The sequence below is a fragment of the Bison bison genome, unplaced genomic scaffold (genome assembly GCF_000754665.1).
Source record: "Bison bison bison isolate TAMUID 2011002044 unplaced genomic scaffold, Bison_UMD1.0 scf7180017864482, whole genome shotgun sequence".
NCBI classification, from domain to species: Eukaryota; Metazoa; Chordata; class Mammalia; order Artiodactyla; family Bovidae; genus Bison; species Bison bison.
In genome coordinates this window covers 1,522,931-1,537,315 of record NW_011495042.1, presented here as the reverse complement: position 1 = coordinate 1,537,315, position 14,385 = coordinate 1,522,931, and the positions used below count along the sequence as shown (strand labels likewise).

The window sequence follows — 14,385 nt, the reverse complement described above, 5'->3', positions numbered from 1 at the left end:
TCCTCGCAGTCCCAGGGACTCTCAAGAGTCTTCTCCAACACCACAGATCAAAAGCATCAATTCTTCAGTGCTCAGCTTTCTTCACAGTCAAACTCTCACATCCATACATGACCACTGGAAAAACCATAGCCTTGACTAGACAGAACTTTGTTGGCAAAGTAATATCTCTGCTTTTTAATATGCTATCTAGGTTGGTCATAACTTTTCTTCCAAGGAGTAAGCGTCTTTTAATTTCAAGGAGGCAAGGAGGTAAAGGGGATGGTTAAAACAAAACAAAAACATAGTAGCTTGTCTCAAGAAGATGAGAATTTATCAAGTTAGGGAGTGTGTGGATATTCTGTTGTCCCATCCAGATCCACTCTCCACCCTGCTCTGTGCCTGAAAAGCTGCCTTGAATGGACCAAACCAGTTTTCTCCCTTGTTCTCTGGACTAGGTCTATAGGGAACACTGTCAGGAGTCTGGAAGAAGGGAGAAGAGTGAGATCAGAGTATTTATTCCCCCAACCCTCTCCCTGCAGCAGCACTGGGGGCTGGTGGCACAGCAGATCCATTTCTTAGTTCTGGATCTTCCTGATTCCTCCCACCCCTCACCCCTTTTTACCTGTTGTTGCTACTCAGTAGCTCAGTTGTGCCCAACTCTTTGCAACCCCATGTACTGCAGCACACCAGGCTTCCCTGTCTTTCACCACCTCCTGGAGCTTGATCAAACTCATGTCCATTGAGTCAATGATACCATCCAACCATCTCATCCTCTGTCGTCCCCTTCTCCTCCTGCCCTCAATCTTTCCCAGCATCAGGGTCTTTTCAAATGAGTCAGCTCTTTGCATAAGGTGGCCAAAGTATTGGAGTTTCAGCTTCAACGTCAGTCCTTCCAATGAACACCCAGCACTGATTTCCTTTAGGATGGACTGGTTGGATCTCCTTGCAGTCCAAGGGACTCTCAAGAATCTTCTCCAACACCACAGTTCAAAAGCATCCATTCTTCTGCGTTCAGCCTTCTCTATGGTCCAACTCTCACATCCATATATGACTACTGGAAAAACCATAGCTTTGACTAGATGGAACTTTGTCAGCAAAGTGATGTCTCTGTTTTTAAATACACTGTCTAGGTTTATCAAAACTTTTGTTCCAAGGAGAAACCATCTTTTAATTTAATGGCTATAGTCACCATCTGAAGTGATTTTGGAGCCCAGAAAAATAAACTCAGCCACTGTTTCCACTGTTTCCCCATCTATTTGCCATGAAGTGATGGGACCGGATATCATGATCTTAGTTTTTTGAATGTTGAATTTTAAGCCAGCTCTTTCACTCTCTTCTTTCATCTTCATCAAGAGACTCTACTTCCTCTTCACTTTCTGCCATAAGGGTTGTGTCATCTGCATGTCTGAGATTATTGATATTTTTCCCGGCAATCTTGATTTCAGCTTGTGTTTCATCCAGCTCAGCATTTCACATGATGTACTCTGCATATTAGTTAAATAAACAGGGTGACAATATACAACCATGGTGTACTCCTTTCCCAATTTTGAACCAGTCCGTGGTTCCACGTCCAGTTCGAACTGTTGTTTCTTGACCTGCATACAGGCTTCTCAAGAGGCAGGTAGGCTTCCCATCTCTTTAAGAATTTTCTACCATTTGTTGTGATCCACACAGTCAAAGGCTTTAGCTTAGTCAATGAAGCAGAAGTAGATGTTTTTCTGGAATTCTCTTGTTTTTTCTATGATTCAACAGATGTTGGCAATTTGACCTACAGCTGGTAACAAAGTTACTCATCTCAGGGGACTGCATTCTCCCCCCGACCCTACTAACCTTTGTAAATGGTCCCTTGATTAAACTCCTCTCAAACTGCCCAATTTGAGTGTGTCGTCTCTTGCTGGGACCCTGAGTGACAATGAGAAGACAATATATGGCACATGAAAACAAGCTGACAACAAAAGAAAAAGTATGGAAAATGCATGTTCAGTGTTCAGGGAAGACTTCCTGAAAGAGGAGGGGTGAAGCTGGGCCCTAAGTACAGGACACTACACCTCTGAGGAAAGCTGTAGGAAAGGGTTATGCAAGGCAAAGTTGAGAATGAACAACAGATGTTCAAGGAATAGAGACTAACAGTCAACGTGGATGGGAGTAATCAACAAGTGAGGAAGCAAGGACACGCTGATGCTAAGGGTCTGGATGTACCCTACTGGCAACCGGAGTGACACTGCTACAGATTCAAACTGGGGTGGGGGTTGCTTGGTTCATAATGGCTCCTACAGTGATCATCACCAGGCTCCTCCTAGGTTCTCCTTAATTTGTTTGATCCAAGAGTGATAGATTCTAGCCTGACCTAAGCTAGGCCAATCAGAATCGAAAACTCAAACGAAGACACAAAGAGATGGGTGGCAGTGACTGCTCCTATGGCTGTGGCCTAGAATGGGGCTACGTGATCTCCTCTGAGGTCCTTCTCACCTTTTCACCTTCCGTGAACTGTCCAAACCACAGGCATACAGTCATTCTTGACTCAAGTTGGGTCATTTATAAATCAAGACAAAGTGATGTAAAAATGAGTGCTAGAAAGCAGGCTGCAGGCATCAAAGACTTTCAGAGAGACGAGACTCACATCCATATCCCAGAACGAGAAAATGGCAGCCCATGGGCTAGAGCAGTGAACAGTTAGTCAGGCTATCACCTTGCACTGTGGGCCCACTGAAGACAGAGCTTGGCCAGGGATGGGGCAGGTGGCAGGAATGTGCTACTATGCAACCTCCTAGAAGGATGAGGGATGCCAGAACCAGAGGGTAGAATGGCTGCTTCTGAAGGCACTGAGAAACTCAGGGCAATAAAAAAAAAACACTCAAATACCAAAGTTTTCATCTTCAAGTTAGAGAGAAACAGCGTTTCTGTGACCACGTTGGGCTATTGGAAACCAACTCAGAGCCAGAACTGGCAGGTGTCTTAATGTAAACTGGGCTTCCCTGGTGGCTCAGAGGTTAAAGCATCTGCCTGGAATGCAGGAGACCCGGGTTCGATCCCTGAGTCAGGAAGATCCTCTGGAGAAGGCAATGGCACCCCACTCCAGTACTCTTGCCTGGAGAATCCCATGGAGGGAGGAGCCTGGTAGGCTATAGTCCATGGGGTCGCAAAGAGTCGGACATGACTGAGCGACTTCGCTTTCACTTTCTTTAATGTAAACTGAACTCACACATTTGCCAAAAAGCATGAATGAATGTTAAGGCAGTAATTGAGACAGGTAAGAATGGGACTACCTGGACAGATGCAGAGGTCCTGGGAAGCTCTGACCCTCACTGCCCTCTGGCACACTCTCATCTACACCTTTCTTTCCAAAGAAAGCCACTTTTCCTTAGCACGACAAAGTTAACAGTTCACTCCATGTCCAAACTTTAAGGCTGCTCACCTAATAAACAGAATTTGAATTCGACACAACCCAAAAGATAAAATGCAGAAATCAGAGTAGGGAAGAAAATTCCATAAGGAATTACAGAAAAATCAATACATATTATCAAAACGCTGAATTTGGATTTTGAGAATACTTAGTAAAAGTGAGCAGAAGAGAATTTTAATTGGACTGAATTTATTTATATGTGCACTCATCAGAAATACTAAACTCAGTGGCTGAGGTTCTGTGAGTTTGTTGACTGGGCAAATACAGACTTAGACCAAATGCTCATCCATGCTAGGTGAGTGTCATGCTAGGCCAGGGATCCCCTGGAAGAACCCAGAGGAAGACTGTTCATTATATCACCTCTATCACGTGCATTCTGACTTGTCGACCTCACTCCCTCTCTCTCTACTGCAGGGAAGACCATTCTCTCTTTTGTCTTGAAGACACGATTGGAGACAGAAGGTCATCTGCAATGGTGGTAGGATGGGCTATAATTAAAATATTAATGCAATTCTTGATCTCAGTAAGGTAAGGAGTATATTAAGTGTGGATGTTTTACCATCCAAAGAGACAATGTAGGTGTGGCCATTATGGAAGTCAATAGGCAAAGGATGGTGATCTGGGCCCAAGGAGGGATCTGACACACCCAGAAAACTCTTACTCAAGAAAATTTCAAGTCTGACAAAAGTCAGATCTGTCCTGATTACTTTAGCTGAGAATGTATCCTCTGTCCAAATTCTCAGAAGCGAGTAATTTTACATAAACAGGGGCACTTGATTGATAAGAAAACTAGACTTCATTGAGAAAACTACACTTCATTGAGAAAAAGCTTTAAAAAATTGCCACTTGTGAAAACCTTCACCCTCACCTTTCTCAAGTGGACCCTCAGCCAATTTTCTGGAATAACAGGCACTAGGAAAAGAAAAGAAACAGTCAAACAAGGTCTTCCTTGTAGCTCAAATGGTAAAGAATCTACCTGAAATGCAGGAGACCTGGATTGGATCTCTGGGTTGGGAAGATCGTCTGGAGAAGGGAATGGCAATCCATTCCAGTATTCTTGCCTGAAGAATCCCATGGACAGAAGAGCCTGGTGGGCTACAGTTCACAGGGTCACAAACAAGTCAGACACAACTGAGCGACTAACTCTACCACTACCAGGAAAAGAAATATACTTTTTAGTAGATGCCAATAGTAGAGTACAATAATTCCAAAAGACCCAAGGAATCACTGAGGTCAGCCTCAGAGTAGTGCTCATGAGAATCAGATGATAGAGTTTTGATGAATTTTGTATCATTGTGGACTGGATAGGGCCCTGAGCCTACCTTGTGATTTTTTTCCCCAGACCTCAAGTGCTGTGTAGGAAGAGATATACACAAAAGGTGGGATTCCCATACTGGCTTTCAGACAGTAGAGAATGGTTACTATGAGAGGAAGGTCCAAGTGGGAGTAATTGCAGGCCTCCTGTTCTCCCAATCAAGACCAGAACACTATCCTATGAAGAAAAGAGCAGAAATCAGTGTCCCATCACAGAGAACAAAGATGCAGGCATACTGATTCCTATAATAGTACCTCCTTATAATTCTCCAGTTGGCCGACATAAAAAACTGATGGGTCTTAGAGAAGAACAGTAAAATATTACAACTAAATCAGATAGTGCCTTTAATTGTATACATTCTTTTAAATTTGGTTCCACTGCTGAAGCAAACCATTACAGTCCTGGTAATTACCATGCAGATATTCATCTAGAATAGGGGTTGGCAAATATTTCTGAAGGACAAGTTGTTGCATTGTGTTGGTTATCTAGGGCTGTAAAATAAATTACCCCAAAACACAAAGGCTTGGAACAACAATACTCATTTATTATTTTAGAGTCAGGAATTCGGACAATGGGAACACCTAAAAACATTCATATCTCATATAAATGCTCAACAAATGGAAAAGAGGTTCTGATAATATGGTGTGCTGGTTGCCCTCCTGTAACATATTTATCATGGGGCTCATGAACAAAGTAAACAATGGTACTTAAAAACATGGACTTCTACTTGTTGAGGCTACCTTGGTTCCCACCATGACTGTGTGCCAATTTTCCTTCAGGAAAAAATCAACCTAAACTCCAATATGGCACCATGCTCAGAGCAAACCAGCCAGCTTCCAGCTGCATTATGGAGGGGGACAGGATTTGTCTTTAGTGGGCTAAATATTCTGTAACTGGACTGTTTCCCTTACTCATGCCTCTGCTAACTCTGTCTACCCTTATACCTCCTGAAGGCCTTATACATCATCACAGTACCCTAACCATAGGCAAAGAGTTTATTTCACAGCATAAGGTGGAGGGGTTTAGGCTGATGCCCAATGTGGCCTCTTGGTCTTGGTTCTAGTATGAACTCACATTTATTTAGAATCAATTGGACCTGTAGAATGGTGGGAAGGCCTATTGGAGAATTTACTAAGAACAATGAGAAGCAGCTAGTTGAGCCCTTTAGAACTTCAGCCATTCTTGAGACTCAGGGGTACAAGTACTGTGGAAGCTAGAACTGAATCTCAAGGCTGAAAACAGGGCAGTAAGTTAAAAATCTGCAAAAGGAGTCCCCACACCCTTCTTCACCCTGCACAGACCAGGTGATTATCCTACTCATCCCCACAGGAGACCCTCATGTGTCTCCAGAGTAAATAAACTCAAGGATCTCCACACTCAGAGGCACACAGTGGAGGGCAGGGGTGAGTGCTGGACTCAAACCAAAGAGATTAGAGCACACCATCTCATGCCAAATACCGACACTGCTAGCCCCACTTCAAAAACACCAACTTTCAAAAACTCTCCAGCCAGGAAGACCAGGAGATGAGAAGATTCTCCTCTGCAGAAACAAATGATTCCAGAGATAGATACCCACAGGTTGTGCCACAGTTCAGGGGTCCCTCAACAGAAGGATGAGCTCACTATCTAAACACCTATGATAACACCACCCGTGGACAAGCTCTGCCCACTCAATGCTCCCCACCAGCTTTGGTCTCACTTGTAACTATAAATGGAATACCAAGGACTGCAAGACATTGAGGACAATAGCCTACTCGGGAGAAAGCATCTGGAATGAAAACCCCGGAGAAAAGGAACTCAGAGGCAAGGGAAACATGGGGACATGGAAAAAAATGAAAAAAACGAAAACTAAACAAACAAAAAACCCCACCACACATGTAATATACATTCTGAATTCTCAGAGAGATAAAAAGTATGGCTTCTGGAAGCAAGGAGAAAAGGGAAAGAGAGCAAGAACATTCAGAGAAGAGGAAATTAAAAATATAAATTTTAAAGAAAAGTTAACGGAAGGTATGAAAGATAAAGTGTAGAAAGTGAAGTCCTTCAGTCATGTCTGACTCCTTGTAACCCTATGGACTATAGCCTACCAGGCTCCTCTGTCCATGGAATTCTCCAGGCAAGAATACTGGAGTGGGTTGCCATTTCCTTCTCCAGCAGATCTTCCTGACCCAGGGATTGAACCCAGGTCTCCCGCATTGTAGGCAGACGCTATACCGTCTGAGCCACCAGGGAAGTCAAAGTTGAAAGATAAAGTTGAATAGAAAAACTAATAGGAAATAGATCATAATAACAATTTTTACTATTTTCCCAGGACCTGGTCGAAGGGTTTTATAAATTAACTCATTTAATCCTTGTAACAGTTCTCTTATGTAGAGATACTCTCCACAGCACATCCTTATGAACTATAAATAAGTTTATTGAGAGCTATAAGAAGAAATAAGTAAGTATACTGGGAGCTATAAGGAGGAAAAATGGGTAACAGAAAAGAACAGAAATGGACCAAGCAAAGACACAACACTGACTGATAAAAGACAGTGGGGCAGCAGTTGCACCATTCTGAGAAACCACTACATTCAATCTGGAAATCTATACAGAGGCAGAGTTTTGATCAAGTATGAAGGTAGCATACAGGTACTTTTAGGAATGTAAGGACTTTGAAATTTACCTCCAATTTCCCTGTTCTCAGGAAGAGACAAAAGATATGCTTCAGCAAAATGAGGACTAAGCAAGAAAGAGGGGGTCTCAGGATCCTAAAAACAGTTTAGCATAGGAGAGCGACAAAGGGAACTCACCCTCAGAGACAGTCCAGACTGGTCCTGAAGACAAAACATAGAAAATGTGGGGTCTGGACATTCTGAAAAATTACTATTGGGCAATAACTGACAGATCAAACTGAAGAATTTTGGAAAACCGGTAAGGCGGATATAAAACAAAGTAGATGGGAGGAAGCCAATCAACTGCAGGAACACAATACATTGCTCCACAGTGAATACTATTTATGCAGTTTTCATGGCATGAACACTAACTAGCGGATTTAACCAGAAACCAGACAATTACCATATTGAGAAGATGTAGAAAGGGGAAGGAAGTGTGAGTGAGCTAGTCCTCCCCTACAAGAACAGGAAATCAGTAAGTAAGGCTGAAAGGTGTTAGACTGTAAGGCAGCAACTGAAGCATATTACTTAACAACTGTAGGTAAGCAGCAGGAGAACTGACCAACAGAGATGAAAACGGTTGCCTGGGAGGAGTGGGGCAAAGGTGGGGAGAAGTGGAGCAGAAGATGCTATTTGTAATTGCTTTTATTTTCTGTCCTCTGTGGCCAGCATCTAATTTTTTTAACTATGCCCTATTACAACTTTCATAAAAACAAATTTTAAAATTTTGATGTCAATATATGCGAAAATAAGTGCAAAAGGAAAATAAGAATGGGAAAGTAAGATTAAGCCATAAGCAGAATGCCTTACTCCATATGCTCTAAGGCTCTGACAACTGGAAAACCTAAGCTCAAACTTGACTGTGTGCTGGTTTTTTTAATTAATAGTAACCCAAACAACTAACAAAACACTGTCCAAAACAGTAACCAAAACATATTTAGATTATCAGAACTATATAGTAAATTAGAGGCTAATTAATTACACATTCTGGGTGAACGCTGAATGGCCCAATGTTAGCTAAAATACCTGGCCACAGCTAAGGCCAAATGGATGGTCACTTTCAGAGGAAAAAACTGCTGGGATTTACATACAATCTGAAACCTTACTTTAAATTATAATTATAATTTCAACTGTATCATTACAGGTGAGTGTTCTCATCTTTAAAGTCTGACATCATGGTGCAGAGATAATCACGTCTCTGCGCTGTCAACATTCAGCAGCTCCTGTGGTCACTGCTGAAGGTGGCTGAGGACCAAGGTCTTGGGCTTACCATGCCAGTGTGGGAAAGTGCTCACAGTGATGTTGCTGTGGACTTTCTAAGCTTTCCTTTCCTTATCTCTAATGGTAATCAACTAAAGTAACAGTTTGTCTCCTCTTTAACTCCTGGAATTAAAGATACCATCACTGGTTGCTAATGCAATCTCACTATTAGTGCACAGCTTCAAGAGGATGCCTTCTGAAGAGTGTTCTTAAAAGCTGACTATTTGGACGCCTCTTGGGAGTCACTTCCACTCCTCTCAGCCTTTTCTGCTGGGGCTCCAGTCAGCTTTGAACAGGTGTAGCCTGATGGTGCCTGGTCTGGGCTGGTACAATGCCTCTCCTCATCTACCCCAGGACTCCTCCACTGACACTCAGCACCGTGTACATGAAGGCTGGGAGTGCCGGCAACTTGATGTCCAGCGGAAAACAGAAGCTGACAGAGAAATGTGTCTGCCTCCACCCCTCGAGATGGACAATCTTGAGAAGCATCTCATAGCATCCAGCTCATGTGGTAGTGGTCACAATGCACTTACTATTTCCCTGCCTACTACCCCATCCCTCACCTCTGCTGCCTGCAATCACACACACTGATGAAGTTCTGGCACATAAATCTTGATCCTAGGCTCTGCCTTGTGGGAAACCCAAGTGAAGACAAGAGATGACAATTATTTTCTTCACTTCATTTTAAATATCTAATATTTTCCCATGCTTGTTTCATACAAGCACTTGAGAAAGGGTTGTTCTTAAGTCTTGAATCTAATAAGGTGCCATAAGTAATCCAAATGTCACTAAACATTTTTTAAAAAACTATCTCAGATTCCACCTGCACCTCAGCTGTCATCATAGGCACACCTATGGAGAGAAAGGACAGCAGGATCTCTACAGCTGTACCTAGTCAGAAATACTTGTACTTTCAAGATGACTTCTTCAACGGGTCCAGTATATCAGTTATTTTTCCACAAGCAACTATTGATTGTTACCAAGTTTTCCTGTGATAGCACTGTTAACTGTAAGGTGTATTAGTTCACTTTCTTTTGGTCAAGCAGCCTTTCTAACACATCAAGGATGCTATTCCATTTGTCTAAGCATTTTGGAGAAATGTGTATCAAAGCAGTTTCACTATCCCGTATATGTCACACATTTTATCTTTGGCTAAACACTGAATAACACAAGTGGCCGTCTACCTTTGTGCTTATGACCAGCAATCTGCTACATTATGCAGTGTCATAGGTACTTTCTGAAAACACAGCTGAAGGTGTGAACAAAACACTGCATGCTTGTGATTCCTAAATCACTCACAGGTTCACCATGTGTTTTCCATTATCAGTGACAATTACAGAACATTCTAGTGATTTTCCATTCCATACATGTTTTTTCTTTCCTTCAGATTCACTAAGTTGTTATCTGCATGAGACCCAGAAATCTCTTGACAAACAAAATAAGAGGCATACTAGAATTGTGTGGTTACAAAATGTTTCAAAAAAAGATACCTGTTTGTCTCTGCATATCCAAATAGCAGGTGCATTGTACACAAAACCAGCACATTTAGGATCATCAGTAATCCGTATTTTCTAGAAGGATCTTTGCATCTAGAATTCATAGCCTGGACAAATTTCAAAACTCTTCAACTTCTGAAAATGTTTGGGAACCTCTGAAAATACTTTTGACAAGCTTTTTGTTTCAATTTTAGCCTCTGTTTTCAACTGTCTTTTGAAAACAAAGATTCTGCCTTTGCAAAACATTCCTTTTTAAATTTCCTTATTTTTCAATTGGAGGATAATTGCTTTACAATGTTGTGCTGGTTTCTGCCATATATTAACATGAATCAGCCATCGGTATATATCCGTCCCCTTCCTCTTGATTCTCCCTCCTAGTAAAACATTCTTGTGAAGTAGATTATTTCAAAGTTTGATTAATGAAGCAAAATGTTTCCCTTCTCTCCCCAACATTTTCTTTTTTAAAAAAATACGTCATATTCTTTTTTATGTCAGGATCAAAGAAAATTTATCATGAAAATTTTCATATATTCTTCTGACATCCTTTTGGAAAATTTTAAGGTGAAAATCTGCACATTTTGCTTTTAATTCATCTTCATAGGATGAGAAGAACTCTCAAATAGAAAACTTTATCCAAAGATTTCTGGCTAAAATTGAATTAACTAAGACTCGATTACAGTTCTTAAAGGTCACTTTGTTTAATTTTACAAATAATTCTAGCAGGTCAAGCAACTATAAATATCAAAATTATAACTGACTCTCCAAAATCTTTATTCTTTTATTCTACTTTTAATGCTATTCATACCCTTTAATATTCTTATAAACATTTCTCAGCCTAAATTTGACACAATATACTTGCTATAGTACACAAATAGAACAAATTCTTAAGAAGTTCTTGTTTTTAATGCCAGTCTATTTGTCTGTTTCCCCATAATGAATCACAGCCTTGTCATGGTAAAGGGATTTGCATAACTCAGTGAAGCTATAGGCCATGCTGTGCAGCGCCATCCAAGACAAAGGGGTTATTGTCAAGAGTTCTGACTAAACGTGATCCACTGGAGCAGAAAATGGCAACCCATTCCATATTCTTGCCTCAAGACCCCCATGAAAAGTATGAGAAGGCAAAAAGATAAGACAGGAATATGAGCCCCCCAGGTTGGAAGGTGTCCAATATGCTGAGGAAGAGCGGAGGGCAATTACAAATAGCTCTGGAAGAATGAAGTGGCTAGGCCAAAGCAGAAATGACACTCAGTTGTGGAAGTGTCTGGGGGTGAAAGTAAAGTCTAATGCTGTAGAGAACAATATTGCATAGGAACCTGGAACGTTAGGTCCATGAGTCAAGGTAAATTGGACACGGTCAAGCAGGAGATGGCAAGAATGAACATCAACATCTTAGGAATCAGTGAACTAAAATGGATAGGAACATGTGCTGTGCTCAGTTGCTTCAGAAATGTCCAACTCCTATGACCCCATGGACTGTAGCCCTCCAGGATCCTCTGTCCATGGAATTCTCCAGGCAAGACGACTGGAGTGGGTTGCCATGCCTTCCTCCAGGGAACCTTCCCAACCCAGGGATCGAACCCACGTCTCCTGCTCTCCTGCACTGCAGGTGGATTCTTTACCCACCAAGCCACCTGGGAAGCCCAAAATGGATGGGAATGGGAGAATTTAATTCAGATGACAATATTATATCCACTACTATAGGAAGAATCCTTTAAAAGAAATGGAGTAGCCCTCATAGTCAACACAATTAACTATGCCGCACAATTGCACTCATTTCACATGCTAGCAAAGTAATGCTCAAAATTCTCAAAGCCAGGCTTCAATAGTATGTGAACTGAGAACTTCCAGATGTTCAAGCTGGATTTAGAAAAGGCAGAGGAACTAGAGATCAAACTGCCAACATCTGTTGGATCATAGAAAAAGCAAGAGAATTCCAGAAAAACATATACTTCTGTTTCATTGGCTACACTAAAGCCTTTGACTGTATGGATCACAACAAACTGTGGAAAATTCTTAAAGACATGGGAATACCAGACCATCTTATTTGCCTCCTGAGAAACCTATATGTAGATCATGAAGCAACAGTTAGAACCAACAAGGAACAACAGACTGGTTCCAAATTGGGAAAGGAGTATACCAAAGCTGTATGTTGTCACCCTGCTTGTTTAAGTTATATGCAGAGTACATCATGCAAAATGCCAGGCTGGATGAAGCACAAACTGGAATCAAGATTGCCGGGAAAAATATCAATAACCTCAGATATGCAGATGACACCACCCTTATGGCAGAAAGTGAAGGGGAACTAAAAAGCCTCTTGATGAAGATGAAAGAGGAGGGTGAAAAAGCTGGCTTAAAACTCAACATTCACAAAACAAAGTCATGGCATCCTGTCCCATCACTTCATGGCAAACAGATGGAGAAACAATGGAAACAGTGAGAGACTTTATTTTCTTGTACTCCCAAATCACTGCAGATAGTGACTGCAGCCACAAAATAAAAAGACACTTGCTCCTTGGAAGAAAAGTTATGATAAATCTAGACAGCGTATTTAAAGCAGAGACATCACTTTGCCCATAAAGGTCTGTATAGTCAAAGCTATGGTTTTTCCAGCAGTCATTTACAGATGTGAAAGCTGGACCATAAAGAAGGCTGAATGCCAAAGAATCGATGCTTTTGAATTGTGGTGCTGGAGAAGACTCTTGAGAGTCTCTTGGACTGCAGGGAGATCAAACCACTCAATCTTAAAGGAAATCAGTCTTTAATATTCATTGGAAGGACTGATGCTGAAACTGAAGCTCCCATACTTTGGCCACCTGATGTGAAGAGCTGACTCACTGGAAAAGACCCTGATGCTGGGAAAGACCGAAAGAAAAAACAGAAGGGAATGGTAGAGGATGAGATGGTTAGATAGTGTCACTGACTCAATGGACATGAATTTGAGCAAATCCCAGGAGATAATGGAGGACAGAGGAGCCTTGTGTGCTACAGTCCATGGGGTCACAAAGAACCGGACATGTTAGTGACTGAACAAAAACAAGTTTGCCTATTTATTTAACCAATGGAAATATCTTACTTTTGTACATAAAATCGACAGTTTATTACCATCAGTTTTTGCAGCCCTCTTGGAATATTCAATGTTTATATTTCAATTGGTTGACTGAATTTCAACATATAAAAGCAAATAAGGTCACTTTTCACTCTTAAGTTACTTCTAAATGCTTATATATCTTTGGAACTGAATTCAGTTACTTATAATAAACTTGTGTTTCACATATTTATATGATGTGGATCTGCACAATCACATGACCATTGATCACGCAAAAGTTCCAAAATCCCAAAAATAACTGATGCAGGCAACTAGCTTTTTGCTCTTCCAAACTAAGGTCAAAGTTGAAGCCCAAATTAGATTCTTTCAAGTCATATTTTTTTCACCTGCCTCATATTACCTCAACCATATTTTTGAATGGCATTTAATTCTTACATCAACTATATCCATACTGAAAGAAAGAAAGTGAAGTCACTCAGTCATATCCAACTCTTTGAGACCCCATGGACTGTAACCTACCATGCTCCTGCAAGTACTGGAGTGGGTTGCCAATTCCTTCTCCAGAGGATCTTCCTGACCCAGTGATCGAACCTAGGTCTCCTGCATTGCAGGCAGACACTTTACCGTCTCAACCACCGGGCAAGCCCATATCCGTACTGGGTACTGGTCAAAATCTACATTTTGTCTCTTGTGACTCATGAGAAGTTAAAAGAGAAAAAAAAGACAGAACATCTGTGTAGTTATTTCCATAACCATAGCAATTTCAGAAGTCTTATAAGAATCCTAAACATATATTGGTATAATGCTTTTTTCTTGGGCTTCCCTGGTGGCTCAGACGGTAAAGCATCTGCCTGTAATGCGGAAGACCCAGGTTCGATTCCTGGGTTGGGAAGATCTCCTGGAGAAGGAAATGGCGACCCACTCCAGTATTCTTGCTTGGAGAATTCCGTGGATTGAGGAGCCTGGTAGGCTACAGTCCACAGGGTCGCAAAGAGTCGGACATGACTGAGCAACTTCACTTCGCTTCTTCACTTTTTTCTTACCGTGCCAGAAAAGTCAATAAATTATTTTTAAATTATGCAAAAATTTAACTCATTTACCAGCTGAGACAGCATCTTGAAGCTTGAGATGATCTAGCCTCTGAAGCAGAGCCAGGAACCACAAGGTGAAGATGGGTGGAGAGACAGGAGGTTGTGACACATCTCATGTTTTTACCTCATGATCCACTC

The 14,385-nt window shown here is 41.5% G+C and overlaps 1 long non-coding RNA gene and 1 other non-coding gene across 4 annotated transcripts in view; one reads left to right on the top strand and one right to left on the bottom strand.

Moving 5' to 3' along the window:
• The window catches only part of LOC105004702, a 176,706-nt gene that overhangs the window by 97,966 nt on the left and 64,355 nt on the right, over nucleotides 1-14,385 (bottom strand). The window lies entirely within an intron of this gene.
• TRNAY-GUA lies at nucleotides 13,977-14,048 on the top strand. The gene has a single exon. It is a non-coding gene; the product is annotated as a tRNA-Tyr (tRNA).